The sequence below is a fragment of the Eublepharis macularius genome, chromosome 4 (genome assembly GCF_028583425.1).
Source record: "Eublepharis macularius isolate TG4126 chromosome 4, MPM_Emac_v1.0, whole genome shotgun sequence".
Classification (NCBI taxonomy): domain Eukaryota; kingdom Metazoa; phylum Chordata; class Lepidosauria; order Squamata; family Eublepharidae; genus Eublepharis; species Eublepharis macularius.
In genome coordinates this window covers 122145811-122159739 of record NC_072793.1, presented here as the reverse complement: position 1 = coordinate 122159739, position 13929 = coordinate 122145811, and the positions used below count along the sequence as shown (strand labels likewise).

Genomic DNA, 13929 nt, shown 5'->3' with positions numbered 1-13929 from the left:
GGGATGTTCCCCAAATCCTCACAAGACCTTACCTTTTTGTCTTTTGCTGTGCGGTTGCAAAGTGCTACTGCTGTCAGACTAATACTAGCCGATATCTCTGATTATTTCCTCTCCAGCATATGTAGATCCTATGAGGTCTCTCACATTTCAGTTTTGCTATTCTAGAGAGGATGCATTCATTCTCCATGTACAAGTGGTATCTTCACAAGTCAACATGGCCCAAGAGAGGAATAGAGAAGACTAATCCTAAATCACTGTATCCAGCAAGTCCTGGCTTGCCAAAATAATACTGAAAATTACTATCTTAAAAATAAAAATCAAGAGCTTCACACAGCCAGAGACTATACAATATTTTACCAGATAGCAGGCAGAATCCTAGATACTGTTTGTCTACAATTTATAAACATACTAATGACTAGCAAGAATTTTGAAAGAGAAAAATTTGTTACCAGAACTGCTATTTTATGGGGAAATCAGTATGCAGTCTGGGTTAAATTAGTGCAGATCTTAACCAACTATACCAGAGTCCGTCTTCCAGATTACTCGTGCAATAAAGAGGCAATGACTAATAGTATAAAACATGTTTACTAGAAATGTTGCGTATACCTACGATAGCACATACAAGCAAAGTACATACAAGAGCTAAGAAATAAAGAGTAGGAAAAATAGAGCCATTTGCATTAGCAGGGAACCCACTTGAGATTGAAGAAGCAGGGCGATATGTACCTGGTCACGGCGAGAAGCAAAGAGGTAGCAGCGAAGAGGGCCCAAGAGAGGAATAGAGAAGACTAATCCCAAATCACTGTATCCAGCAAGTCCTGGCTTGCCAAAATAATACTGAAAATTACTATCTTAAAAATGAAAATCAAGAGCTTCACACAGCCAGAGAAGATACAATATTTTACCAGATAGCAGGCAGAATCCTAGATACTGTTTGTCTACATGCCTGCACTAGACATATGGAGTGATGGTCGGGGTTCAAGATAGGAATGGCATGCGCCTTATGGCAGGGAAAGCCTGCTTAAATACCCAAAAACGTACCCTGAGGCGAGTGCCTTCCATGTGGTTCTCAAGAGGGGAAACAAAGGCTTAATGAGTCTACAACGACCACTAATGGGCCACTTTAGTGTCTGAATATATGATTGTGACACCTCGGGAAGAGGGGACAAAGGAGGTGAGGGGAGTGCCAGGCGGGTTGATTGAATCTGCCAGGAAGCTGGAGTTGTCTTGATTGCATCGGTTCTGGAATGTAGTGGTTGTATTGAAATGCATCCATTAGGTGGTCTGGACAGCCGGCACGTAGTTTCCATTCTGGGGTGGCTTCCAGCGATATGCATAGCAGGGCGAGGCTGGGCTCTGTGGACGTGACAGGAGCCGGGTCTTGAGATGGCAGCCTCCGAGTAAACTGTCCATGTTGGTACTTTGCTGCCTGGGAACATGGCTTCTTCCTTGGCATGTCTTGGGCTTGCTAGCAGGCTGCCTAGTGGCGAGGGCAGACCCAGTGACCGTCCTGCAAGGGGCTCTCCGCCGGAACTAACCAGGGGGTGCCTGGCCGGGCTCATGGAGGGTCCCTCCAGCTGGCACTGTGCTGCTAGTGGCATGGCTCTGTGCCCAGGTGAGGTAGGTGTCCAAGGAGGCAGGAAACAGGCATAGGTGGTACAGTCCATCACAGCAGAGAGAACAGGAAACAGGCATGGGCAATGCTGCCCTTAAACAGAGTCTTTGGTGGAGCCTCAAAACAGCAGGACAGGAAACTGGCAGAGTTCAGAGTGGGATCCATAACGGGGGGGGGGGGGTCCCTGGCAACAAATTTATATCACTAAATCAAAGCTGGCTCCACAAAATCTGATGCTGGCTCTTAGAAATATGTATATCTAGACTAAAAAACTTTGTTGATTCAAGATCAAACCAGATGCAACATTTTCCCAAGAGTCAGGTCTGGGTTCCTCTAATCTGATACTGACTCATACAAGTCAGATGGCAGCCACTTGGAATTAAGTTCTCAAGTGCTGCAGGGGCCCAATTTTGACTGGTACCACAGCATGGGAGGGAAGGGGCTTCAGCCTCCTCCCAGGCCATTTTCCTGACCTGAAATAGCCCGGGGTGGGGGGTATTATATCTCTGTTTCCGTTACAAGAAAGAATGGTTCCAAATTCACCCTATTAAGTACCCTGTGCACAATTTTATGAGGGTATTTTCACAGGAAAGCAGCCTCCTGATAAATTGTATCTTCAAGGATGCCATCCGGAAGCTATCATTTCTCTTCAGCAAATTACTTCAAATATTAAGCCTCATAACTTAGCCTTGATCTCTTATCCTGTTCATCCCAACCACTCATGAGAAAATGTCATTCTTCTTAACAGAAGCATCACACATATGCACTGAGTGCATAATTGAAAATCATGAATACCATTACAACTCAAAATAGCAAACAATGCCCTTGAAATCAGTTGTTGCTGAATTAATGACCAGATTGCTAAGAACGTTACCTCAGGTTTGCCTTGGGCTGCTAATTAGCCAATAGGCCATTAATTCAACAGTAACGGAGGCTTCTCAGGTCTTATTGGTTTTGACATCTTTAATTTTGCCTTTTTTTGGAATGCATTCCCCGATGATTCCAGCTTCAAATCAACCACTATCACTACTATTATGCCTCAGTACTCAGAAGTATATCAGCAATGGGCTCTTTAGGAGGCATTCTGTACAGGAAAGAAAACTTAAAGAAGTCTTTGTCTTCATATGCAGAAGCAGAATTTAACTTACTACAGATCCTGAAATATCATAGAATCATTGGGTTGGAAGGGATCTCTGAGGTCATCTAGTCCAATCCTCATGAAGAACTCTAATGGGATCCTTGAGTGAAATAAAATTCCTTTTCCTACCAGACCATAATTTTTCCCTTCTTTTCACTGAACTCTATATACGGCACTATCAAGTCTGTACATGCTCTAGTACGTAGATGTTCAAAGAATGAACTCCTACAAGATTCTAACTTCACTTCTAAGTCTCATCTGGGTGCTCCATACATAAGAACTGGAAAAGGCTAGAATCTTTCACAGGAGGCTGGACCTTTTGATTATTAACCCTGGATGAATTTGTGCAGTTGGAATACGGTGGCAAAAACTAATACACTTAAGTCACTGGCATACACCACATCTGAAGACTTATTTTCTATTTTGTAAATTACAATTTTCATTTTCATTTCATTTTCATTTTCATTGTAATTTACAAAATATATTTCATTGTGTTGCACTGACTTCTTTTTTTAAGACTAACCAACTTTATTTTTTTTCATTATTATATTATTTTTATTGCACTGACTTCTAACTAAGAAGCTATTCAAGATCTAGCAGTATATCTTCTTTGTGACCTTAAACCTGTGCTCTACCTATATAATACAAAGCCATCATGCTACTTGTCACTTGTAATTAATGATGAATGAATATGCACCTTTTTTGTTTTTCTGTGTTGTCGTTAGCTCTTTATTTTTTCCCATTTCTGCTGCCAATGCTCCCAAACTGATTTCTTCAATGCCATTTTATGGCATTTTTACATTATAAGCCATTTATATGCCAAAATTATGAAAATAATAACATTAAAATGTATGAATTTAATGGGGAAAATTCAACACGAAGTAAAAGAAAATGATGGGAATACAAAGATCAATGGGTTCAATTCACGAGAGAGAAGTTAAAATGGGAATTTTGGAGTTGAAACAGTGGGGCTGAAATTCAGTAGCATCCCTACTTGTAACTTTCAAGCCTTACCTAAAGCCAGGGTTGTCAATTACTTTTTCCTGGAATGGCAATTTGAGTATAACACCTTTGAACTTTGAAAAAATATTTGATTGTTTTTCAGATGTTCAAAATTGGTTGCAATTACTTTGCATATGTGCATTCTCATGCTGCTTTTCCAATCTCTCTTCAGTTATATTTGTGGTCAAAAAATCAATAGAATAGAAATAGGTGTTTCAGTCCTGCTATGGAAAGGGAAGAGAGGAAGCTAAATGGTTTTTCACTCTTTGGGCCTTACCCATTTTGCCTGGTTGACTCCATGTTTGCAGCTGGATCACAAATAATTTATGTATATATTTCCTTATGCTGATTTGCCATGGCTGGCTTCTCCCTCTACCCCATCTGTTTGGCCTAATGCACTCAAGGTAATGATTACTAACTGACAAAAGAGGCATTTTTCTTGACTGGTTCCATCCTACTGTGATAATGGGAGGGGAACACACGACCAGTCTCTCTAGTGTTCCAAGGGTTACTCATTTTGCCTCTCAGTTTGTTTGTTTATTTATTTAAAACATCTCCCATGCCACCTTTCTACCCAAATAGGGTCCCCCAAGTTCCCTAGCAGAATGTCTTCATATTCACATTCTCACACAGACATCTGGGAACTGTAGTTTCAGTCTAGGAAATTTCAAGTACATGCCCAAAGCAGTTGACCAAGGAGTGCTTTAAACTTTAAACATAGCTATGTTGGATTATACATGCTGCTCTTTTCTCAAGCTGTCACTTAAAACTGAAGTTCAATCCAGCAAGTTCTGAGCCTGCACCAAGTGGGTCAATGCCACCAACTGTGGAGACAAAAAGCAACAATGCCCTCAAATGCCACTGATTTTAGATTATGTGTATCCTGCCCACAAGGACCCTTTGACATATGTAACCTAAGCCAGCCTGTAAATCAAGAATACGCATCAACAGCAGCTCCTGGTCTGCTGCCATGCTGAATACCACCACTGGCAAAACTACTTGAAGTGCTGCTTGTATTGAACTGAGAGCAAATCATTGAGGGGATCATACAAGGAGCTCAACTCAATAGTAAACAGGCATCACAAACAAGGTAAGCTTGATTTTTGAACATCTGTTTCATGAACATCAAATTGTATATTTCTACACACAAATCACATCAACAGTGTAGGTGAGGCAATACTCCACAATCTTGAATGACAAGTGCTCAGAACAGTAACAGGTGTTTAGACACATAGTGTAGGAGGAAAATCTGGCTGTTTAGACGGAATATGCTTTCTAGAAATATTCATTAATACCAGAGGCTGTTTAAGAAGCGTTCCCAAGAAGCACTATTTTTATGCCGTTTCATTACAAATCGGGCAACTTCTTCTGTGACTAATATACTCAGCCAGCATCAACAACTGGCAAAGCAAAAGACTCCCAGTTTGGATGAAATACAAATGTGCAGATTCAGAAACGTCAATCTCTCATTCAATTGAATCTCATATCTAAAGAAACATGCAAAAAAGGAAAGATTTAATCAGTGGCAAGATCTGTGTACTTGAGAAACACTCTTGAACTGTAAAGAATAGAAGGAAGCAGAATGTTAAGACTGTAGTCCTTAAACAGCTGTGTAAATGAAAGCTCCATTTATTTTTATGAAGCCTGCAGCAGTGCAGCACTTTGAGGACTGGGCATAATGCCTGAAGTCTGAAGATGGGAAAAAAACAAACATGTAAATAATATTATTGCTTGTCTTCAGGACTAGTGTGAAGCAGTCCTAGCTCTGGGCTCAGTGGCTAAAACAAACCACACACACTTATCTGGTAGCCAATCCTTCTAATCTATCCATTTATCTCTTAGATCCAAAAGTGTGGGGAGACCTTCGTTTCAATATTTTTGGCCACCCCTTTCAGTGTTTTATCTCCTTCTGTGGCTTTCATACCTCAGAGAAAGCTAAAGGGCAAGAGAGATATTTATCTTGGCCCTAAAAAGCCAGTGTTGAAGTATCAAACCTGAGTTTATAAACCAAAGCTCCTTAAAATTTAGTGGCTTCAGTATAAATATTCTAAGAAGGCACTCAATTTCTACAAATATCCTGAAAAGAAGATCCTGGAGCTGCAAGCCTCAAACTGCTAAAAGCCTCTTTTTAAATCCAAATCTGATCATTGATCACAATTGTCTTCAGTATACTTAATTTGACTATTTCTAATATTAGTTATGTATTTACAACAGATTTCCTGCCACTGTACAGAATATATTTAGATATTAATTATATATCTGTATCATGCCCTTCCTCAAAGAAGCACAAGGTCATCAGATCTCTCCCACATATTCAGTAAAATTAAAATACTGTCAGACATTAGATTTAGACTGGAGGTGCAGCACTTTTACCCTGCCTACATTGTTTCCCTGATAGAAATCTCACACATACACCTCTCATTAACCCCAAGAGGGAAATGACATGTATGTATATGGTACTAGTTTTTCACTGTTGAGGCTAAGTGTAACTCGGGAGTTAGGGAATGATTTCTATGAAAGTAACGGTATGGCAGACCTTTTAATTCCCCTATATACTATGGCCCTGATATAAATTGCCTGGCTGCTTTTTAATGTAAATCAAAATATTGGGAGAGCTGAACACAGATGTGAACATACACATGACATGGTGTTTGACCACTCATACCGGTCCTGTGAGGTAGAAAGTTCAAAGGGATACTGTCATTGAAAACAAAGCAATAATGTGTCCTGTGGCATCTTGAAAACTACCAAACTTACTATCACAAGCTTTCTTTTGTAGGCTAGAACCTTCCTAGCAATACAAATTCATTTTTCCTATGCCTCCCTGGCCAATTTTGGGGGGATTTTTGTAGATCATTAAGCCACGCCTGGGAAAATATGACACTAACTTCCAATCCCTTTTTACATTTTCAAACAAAATATCACAGGCACCTATTAGAAAGTACCATGAAAAGTAGTGAACTCTTACCCTTCCTCAGCTCCACGGTGATTTAAAAAATTTGAACATGAAAATATGCATGTTTGGCATATGTATAATGCTTGTATAGTTTATTTATACAGTTCTTAGTTTATAAGCACTATAGAAATATTAAGCAGTATAACATATTATTATTGTCCACATCAGAATTCATTAATCCCTTTTAAAAGAAAAAAAATTGTAAGAATACATGCTTCCCCAAACAATATCCCACAATTTTAAAATATTTTATTACAGCTTTTATTTCAATTTTCCTTGGAACAGCTTTGCAGAATAATTTTACAGCACTCTTTTGTAGGTTGTATTCTTGGTTCAAGATTATTGACTGGTAATAAGTGATTTCCTAGTATTATCTGATTTCTTCCTCATAAGTTGTCAAAATATGAGCTCTTCCACCCTTACAAAATAATATAGTATGGGTAGGACCCAACTAGTACTTCTAACCTCCATTTGAGGTTATATTCCTAGAAAAATAAATGCTATATTATATTGAGATTTAATAAGGAGGGATGCAAACTTTTCATATATATACAAACTACTTTTCTGCCGTATGTGGGGATTCTAAAACCCCAAGGACAGAAATGTGCAATGTTCTTTTTTACCGAGCTCAGGTTTCAAAGCACAGCAATGTATTTTTTTCCATTGGTAGCTATAAGTCATCATTCACTGTTTTAATTCCAGAGCCTACTGAGAAGACCTTTACCTTATGCCTCTGTGTTAAAAGTCTGTGCAATTTTCTTTTCCATACGGAGCCCGTGGGGATACATACCACATGTCAGTTTCTCCAACATAATAACTTTAAATACTCATGCCCATTAACTTTAAAGATCCTAGGATCATTAAATGGAACTCACAGATCTGTGGTCCCATATGGAGTAAATCTCTCTGGCAGCCTATCCACTGGAACGTTGCCTTGGCTTCAAGGCTGATCTCTATTGGGACAATAAGATAAGGGCATTCTTTAAATGAACATTGATAAAAAAAGTGCACAGAGTGAGCTGCACCCTCAGCCAGGCATGCAAAACAACGGAGCTCCTGGTAAGCAGCTTCAGATGCTTAGAGGAAGGTAGATCTCCAAAGAAAGTTATTTGACTTCACAACAATTTTATCTTTTAACAACTTCCTAATCCTCAAAATACAGCCATGTTTGTGCAGCATTACCTTCGAGAGATCAAGAGAGGAAAAAGTCTCATGTACCCACACCCATTATCACTGCTGCCAGCTTCCATTTTTTTTATAATCAAACTTCACAAAGAGAGACAGAATTTTAAAACAGCATTTGGAGGATATTTCAGCAGCACCTGCAGCAAGCCATAGCACCTTTACTGACTGTCCTCTCTTTCTGCCACCCCTTACCAGGGGCTGTAATAACATTTAATCCTCAGACACTAATCTAAATGTAACACTCAAAAGAAGACAATGACGATGCAAAAGGGGGGGAAAATGGCTTCTGCCTTTTGGGAGTCTCGCTTTATCCCAGGAGCGAGAGCATTAATAGAGCTTGGAATGAAATGCCATTTTATTCTCTGTAGCAGGGAGGGGATTAACAAGTTGCCTTCTCTAAACGTAGTCTGTGTCATGGCTCTCTGAGCACCAAGAAAAGGGCAGGGAGTAAAGTAAAAGGTGGAGAGCCCTGGCCTTTTATTTACACATTGCTTCTTTTGTGGGTGATCACTGATGTGAAGAGTTTGCTAAATAGCACAATGTGTGTGTTTAGATCCAAGTCCCCAGCCTTTAATTCCACTGGTTAACACATACGCACACAAAATAATACAGCCATTGTAATACAATCAAGCAGACAATGCATCTGTGGCAGTTCTCCAAATAAACGTAGCATATGTACAACAAGGGCACATCGGGGAAGGTGACAAAAAAAAGCTGAAGGTTTTCCAGGCACTGATCAGTAGGCTTCTGTTGCTAGGCGGTTCTTCTTTGGGGAAAGAAAAAACAGAGGCTGGAGAACATCCAAGACAGAAGGAAAATGAAAATGTGGCAGGAAAGAATTTTTTTAAAGATATTGCAAAAGAACATGGATGCTAAAAGTCTGGGAGTAGCTGACAAGGGAAATGTAGGTAATATTGGATCCCTTCCCTTCAGCAGCGGCCACTGGATAATACTCCTATCACTGCTAGATGTCTTGGCATGTCACTTAATTTCCTTTGTGTATAGGTTTCCTCTTTTCTCAAAGAAAGAGCAAGACTTGCCCGTGAACCTCAAAGGAGCATTTTATTGTGTGGTCTTGTTAGCTGAGTTCCGCATAACACTTTGAAATGGTGAAGTGCTGTCATAAATACCAGTTAGCGTTATTCATTCAAAGGAAATAAAAGCCCTTTTAATGCACTAGGCCGCTTTTGCCAGCGCTGCAGATGGTTGAGGGGACTAGAAAATGAATGGAAAGCGATGCTACAGAACTTAGCAATGCCAAGGAAACAGCCTCCATAATTCGTGCCCTCTTCTTCTCATGCTGCCTGCCATTTCATTTCTGAAAACCAGGGGTTGCTGCTTGCTGTACAGAAAATTTTGCTTTTAGTTTACCCAAAACTGTAAATGGCACATATGAAGATGGAGTATGGCAAAAGATGGCAAAAAATTGAGGCACACGTGTGCATGCACACACACTTATGCAAGAAAAGAAGAAGAGAGTGTCTCATTCTGATCATTCATCATGAGTAATGGCAAGTGGGTGGTAGCACCAGAACTAGGCAGAGAGGAAACACATTTCCTATCACACTCTTTGTAATAACAGCTGTGTTTATGTGAACTGAGCATAAGGCTGGGAGCTAGTCCCCACTCTTCTGCACAGCAAGATATGAAGGGGCTAATTCAATGACCCCTTTGCTCTAGAAGAGCGTTGTTCAAATTGAGCGGGAAAAATACTTTGAGGGGTCAATCACAGCCCACTAAGGGCCTAGTTTGACTGTGAATTAGCCTTGGACAATGGCTCCCAAACCCACTTATTAATGTTTTCAAATTAAAGAGGTGAATTAGAGGTTGAAATAAGATTATCGACAAAAATTGTTGCTGGGATTTTGACTCATGCCAAGCCTATCCAAATATAAAGTGATGAATGATGTAAATATGAACAGAGTTACATGTATTCGTGGATGCAGGGCACAGCTCTTTAGAGAAATACAACATTAAACTGTAAATGACAGAGCCTAATCAGCAAGAGAAATAATAAAGATGACCAAAAATTATCAGACAAAACACCAAGGGATTCTTTTTCTATCTAGACAGCTCCTGAGATGCATCTATGATGCTTAACAGTCTAAAAAAGTCCTAAATTAGTATTCCCAATCAAGGCTCATTTTGAGGGGGAATGCACCGGAATGTCATTCCGGTCGTTCCCCCAACAGTCAAGTGGCCCTGCCCACCGGACTTTGAAAAATTTGGGGCCGTTTAGGCCTTGATTGGGGCCGAAATGGCCCAGATCAGGGCTGAAATGGCCTGGATCGGGTTGGTGCTGGGTGGGGGAATGCTTCCCCACCTGGCACCAACCAGATCCCAGCCGTTTAGGCCCTAACCTGGGCCAAAACAGGCCCCAAACAGCCATTTTTGGCATTTTGAGCCCACTTAGGCCTGGATCGCAGCCGAAACGGCCCGGATCGGGGCTGAAACCATCCGGGTCAGGTTGGTGCCGGGCAGGGGAAACCTCCCCCTCCTGGCACTGACCCAGTCCCAGTTGTTTAGGCCCTGATCTGGGCTGAAACTGGCCATTTTGGGCCCATTTCAGCCTGGATCGGGGCCTAAACGGCCCGGATCAAGGCCAAAACGGTCCAGATCAGTTTGGTGCCAGAAGGGGGAAGCCTCTCCTACCCGGCACCAACCTGGTCCCAGCCATTTAGGACCTGATCCGGGCCGAAAGGACCCCAAATGGCCATGTTTAGCCATTTTGGCCTGGATCAGGGCCAAGCCCATCCAGATCATGTCAGTGCCGGGAGGGGGCATCTTCTCCTGCCCGGCACCAACCTGGTCCAGGCTGCTCTGGCCCTGATTCTGGCCCAAAATGGCCACTTCCAGCCATTTCTGGCCCATTTTGGCCTGGATTGGGGCCAAAACCATCCAAATCAGGTCAGTGCCAGATGGGGGAAGCCTTTCATGCCCAGCACCAACCCAGTCCCAGCCATTTATGCCCCAATCTGGGCCAAAATGGGCCCAAAATGGCCATTTGAGGCCCATTTTGGCCTTCATCGGGGCTAAACCATCCTGATTGAGTCAGTGGTGGGTGGAGGAAGCCTCCCTTGTCTGGCACCGACCCAGTTATGGCTATTTCAGCCCCAATCCAGGCCCAAAATGGCCATTTTTGGCCATTTTGGCCCCCTTTTCCACTGGGATCAGGGCCAGAACGGCCGGGATCTGGTCGGTGCCAGGCGGAGGAACCCTCCTCTGCATGGCACTGACTTGGTCTGTGCTGTTTCAGTCCTGATCCAGGCCCAAACGGGCCCCAAATTGCCATTTTGCAGGTACCACCCTTCACAAGGGCAAAATCAACAGCTGTCCATATTTGGGCATTCTCTGTGGTGACTCCCTCCCCACTTTATGGAATGGCCTACCTGAGGAGGTTAGGAAAGCTCCCACTCTCCTGGCCTCTTGCAAACAATGCAAAACTAAATTATTCAAGAGGTGTCTTTACTCAGGTAGGAGGGCTGTACTGTAAGGAAGTGGTCTCACAAAGATCCGTCAATAAAGGGATAGGGAGGGACCATAGACTCCACTACTATTGCTATACATATGATCCTACTAGGTAGTTCCTATTTTGTTTAATATGTCAGTCATAGAGTTGCTTATGCTCAATTTTAGCATTTTTCAGCTCTGTATTGGATCTCTGAGTGGTTTTTGTTTTTTAAATCTTTGCAAATTTGCATGTTTATACCCATTACATGTTTTATTGAAATGTCTTGGATATTGACTGTACTGTTGCATACTGTGTAATCTGCCTTGAGTCTCAGTGAGAAAGGTGGACTATAAATAATGTAAATAAATAAGTAAACTAATTATTTAAACAAATACCACCACCACCACTACTCAAGATGCTGCATCCATCAAATCCTACTGATTTAAGGTTTTTCTAAGGAGGGCAATGAGGAAGTAGTTCGCTTGCCTCCTATCCAAGCCATACATAGAAGTCAGGACTCAGGAGGTCACAGGGGAGAACTTACTGAGTGGGAGTGAGAAATGAAATCTCCCCTCCTCCACAAGTCCTTGCAGGTCCCCCACTTGTTTAACTCATTTGCGTTTTTCTATTGCCTTTGGAATGTTCCATACAACCACCCTGAAAGGTAAGATAGTTGGTGTTATAAAAGAGTGGGCAGGCAGTGAGATACAAGAAAGTCAGAATGACTACAGTGTTTTCTATTCGGCTCAAACATCAGCCAAACGGGAGACTGTAGCCATGAAATCAGAAGGTGATCAAGACTTGGAAGGGCAGCCATGGAGGAAACAAAAAAGATGCTTAAGTTTCAGAAAGTGCCATTGGAGACCAAGATCGAGATCAAGATAATTCATACAATGGTATTCCCCATTGCTATTTATGGATGTGAAAGTCAGGCAATGAAGAAGGCTGACAGGAACAAAACTGATTCATTTGAAATGTGGTGTTGGAAGAGAGTTTCACAGATACTGTGGACTGCCAGAAAGATAAATAAGTGGATTCTAAATTAAATCTAAATTCTCCCTAGAAGCTAAAATAACTCAGCTGAGGCTATCATAGTTTGATCATATCATGAGAAGAAAAGACAATAATGCTAAGAAAAATTGAAGGCAGTAGGAAAAGAGGAAAATGAGATGGATTGACTTAATAAAGGAAACCACAGCCTTCAGTTTGGATGACCTGAAGAAGGCTGTCAATAATAGGATGTTTTGAAGTCATTAATTCATAAGGTCACCATAAGTCAAAAGTGACTTGACAGCACATAATACACACATAACACATTAGTTCTTTTCATGCATCTAATGAAGAATATGGTTCAGAAGTATAAATTATATGCCTAGAAGTGACCCTTGGGAATTGTAGCCAAAAGGCTATAAGATGGGGTGAGAGATGTTTTCTTTAGATGATGCTTGAAATACTCTCGCTAAAATGTCAAGAAGTCATTAACAATCCTGACTTTTTGAAGAATGGCTTATTATTGCAGATATTAATGCATGATACAGGTCTCTATCTAGTAAGAAAATGTGGATAGACCACATAAATCCCCAAAGGAATGCAACTGAAGGCCTTTATATAAAGAGCTTTTTCAACACATACAACAGCAAATAAAGGGCATGCCTAGGATCTTAATCTCTTCCTATAGGAAATCCTAAAGAACTTGCATATTTCTAATTATTATGCTTTCTTGGCAAGTAGCAACATAGTTCTAGAAACATACTTGGCTTCAACACCCTCTCTTCCTGAGTTCCAAGACTGAAGACAACTGGAGGAAGAAAATGTCATAACTTAATCACTGCTTATGAAATATTTATTCCAATGGAAACTTTTTTTTTTAAAAAAAGAGCACATATTCTAAAAATGTACATAATATATCAGCAAGTTTTGTTATGTGGGTGGGTGGGGGGTAATGTTCTCTTTCAGAACAGCAATATGTCCACCATGCTTACTACCCATTAGTCCGAGCAAATCTGTAAGTGATGCTTCAACAAGACAGTCACAATAAGAAGCAAACATAGCTCAAAACAGACAGTATATACATAAAACTATAGTGGTAAATATAAAATTACAAAATATCCATGGCTAATGCTATCCAATGGAGACCTGTTCTAGTTGGTCATGACTCTTCTCTTTAAACCTGCCAGTTGTTTACTAAACTGTAGTGTTTAACAGTATACTGCTTATGATGGTAATAAATATTCCTCAACGGGAATTAAATCTCTTCTGTTAGAATATGGAGAATACCTTGTCGCACATCACCGTAACAGAAAATACTTTAGAATATGAAACATTTATTCAAGTGACAAAAGGGAGGAATGAAATATCAAAAGCATCTTTGTGTCAAGATAAAAATAGAGTTATAAGATATATCTTATTCTATTAATTAACACCTAATATCTAATTTGTCACACATTTGGCTATTGCACCATTCTAACATAATTTTTAAAAGAAAATTAAAAGAAATGTTCAAATTCCAATTTGTTTATTTGATTAGACCACTCCAAGGGCCAAGGTATAAAATAGGGCCCAACTATTGCAGCAAACCAAAA

General features: G+C 40.7%; 1 protein-coding gene across 1 annotated transcript in view; it reads right to left on the bottom strand.

The window, feature by feature from the left end:
* Window positions 1-13929, bottom strand: part of CHCHD6 (coiled-coil-helix-coiled-coil-helix domain containing 6) — a 301834-nt gene that overhangs the window by 112061 nt on the left and 175844 nt on the right. The gene's annotated exons all lie outside the window — the stretch shown is intronic.